Source organism: Callionymus lyra, unplaced genomic scaffold, assembly GCF_982586985.1.
Source record: "Callionymus lyra unplaced genomic scaffold, fCalLyr1.hap1.1 HAP1_SCAFFOLD_451, whole genome shotgun sequence".
Taxonomy (NCBI): Eukaryota; Metazoa; Chordata; class Actinopteri; order Syngnathiformes; family Callionymidae; genus Callionymus; species Callionymus lyra.
In genome coordinates this window covers 12,501-14,707 of record NW_028258776.1, presented here as the reverse complement: position 1 = coordinate 14,707, position 2,207 = coordinate 12,501, and positions in this window count along the sequence as shown.

Here is a 2,207-nt window from a genome sequence, read left to right as displayed (position 1 = left end):
GACTTTGAGACACTTTGTCGCGGTCATGCGGGCGTCCTCCGCCGGTCCCTGGAGGTGCCCCGGACCGGGTTGGCGGGTGACTCGAGCGGTCATGCCCGACTTTGAGACACTTTGTCGCGGTCATGCGGGCGTCCTCCGCCGGTCCCTGGAGGTGCCCCGGAAAGGGTTGGCGGGTGACTCGAGCGGTCATGCCCGACTTTGAGACACTTTGTCGCGGTCATGCGGGCGTCCTCCGCCGGTCCCTGGAGGTGCCCCGGACCGGGTTGGCGGGTGACTCGAGCGGTCGTGCCCGACTTTGAGACACTTTGTCGCGGTCATGCGGGCGTCCTCCGCCGGTCCCTGGAGGTGCCCCGGACCGGGTTGGCGGGTGACTCGAGCGGTCATGCCCGACTTTGAGACACTTTGCCGCGGTCATGCGGGCGACCTCCGCCGGTCCCTGGAGGTGCCCCGGACCGGGTTGGCGGGTGACTCGAGCGGTCGTGCCCGACTTTGAGACACTTTGCCGCGGTCATGCGGGCGACCTCCGCCGGTCCCTGGATGGCGGGCTCCAGTGAGGTCGGCGGGGGAAGGCTCGGGCTGAGGCCGACTTCGGTGCCTCAAAGTCGGACAAGGTTGGATTGGAAGTCCGCTGTGTTGAGGACCAGTGGCATTCGGCGGTGGAACGCTCAGAACTTGGCCGACATCGGTGCCTCAACGTCGGACAAGGTTGGAGTGGATGACCGCTGATAACTCTGGTTCTTTTGCCAGACGAAAGAAATTTTTCCCGAGTGTGACTGCTCTGAAAAAAGTGGTCTTTTTGATGTCACGAGCGCAACCACCTAGAGGTTAATAGGGAGGCACCATAACAGGAGAGGGAGTGAAAAGGCTCGGAGGGTGGCCGAGCCTGGTGCCTCAAAATCGGACAAGGTTGGAGTGGATGACCGCTGAAAACTCTGGTTCTTTTGCCAGACGAAAGAAATTTTTCCCGAGTGTGACTGCTCTGAAAAAAGTGGTCTTTTTGATGTCACGAGCGCAACCACCTAGAGGTTAATAGGGAGGCACCATAACAGGAGAGGGAGTGAAAAGGCTCGGACGGTGGCCGAGCCTGGTGCCTCAAAATCGGACAAGGTTGGAGTGGATGACCGCTGAAAACTCTGGTTCTTTTGCCAGACGAAAGAAATTTTTCCCGAGTGTGACTGCTCTGAAAAAAGTGGTCTTTTTGATGTCACGAGCGCAACCACCTAGAGGTTAATAGGGAGGCACCATAACAGGAGAGGGAGTGAAAAGGCTCGGAGGGTGGCCGAGCCTGGTGCCTCAAAATCGGACAAGGTTGGAGTGGATGACCGCTGAAAACTCTGGTTCTTTTGCCAGACGAAATAAATTTTTCCCGAGTGTGACTGCTCTGCAAAAAGTGGTCTTTTTGATGTCACGAGCGCAACCACCTAGAGGTTAATAGGGAGGCACCATAACAGGAGAGGGAGTGAAAAGGCTCGGAGGGTGGCCGAGCCTGGTGCCTCAAAATCGGACAAGGTTGGAGTGGATGACCGCTGAAAACTCTGGTTCTTTTGCCAGACGAAATAAATTTTTTCCGAGTGTGACTGCTCCTCAAAAAGTGGTCTTTTTGATGTCACGAGCGCAACCACCTAGAGGTTAATAGGGAGGCACCATAACAGGAGAGGGAGTGAAAAGGCTCGGAGGGTGGCCGAGCCTGGTGCCTCAAAGTCGGACAAGGTTGGAGTGGATGACCGCTGAAAACTCTGGTTCTTTTGCCAGACGAAAGAAATTTTTTCCGAGTGTGACTGCTCTGCAAAAAGTGGTCTTTTTGATGTCACGAGCGCAACCACCTAGAGGTTAATAGGGAGGCACCATAACAGGAGAGGGAGTGAAAAGGCTCGGAGGGTGGCCGAGCCTGGTGCCTCAAAATCGGACAAGGTTGGAGTGGATGACCGCTGAAAACTCTGGTTCTTTTGCCTGACGAAAGAAATTTTTTCCGAGTGTGACTGCTCTGCAAAAAGTGGTCTTTTTGATGTCACGAGCGCAACCACCTAGAGGTTAATAGGGAGGCACCATAACAGGAGAGGGAGTGAAAAGGCTCGGAGGGTGGCCGAGCCTGGTGCCTCAAAATCGGACAAGGTTGGAGTGGATGACCGCTGAAAACTCTGGTTCTTTTGCCAGACGAAATACATTTTTTCCGAGTGTGACTGCTCTGCAAAAAGTGGTCTTTTTGA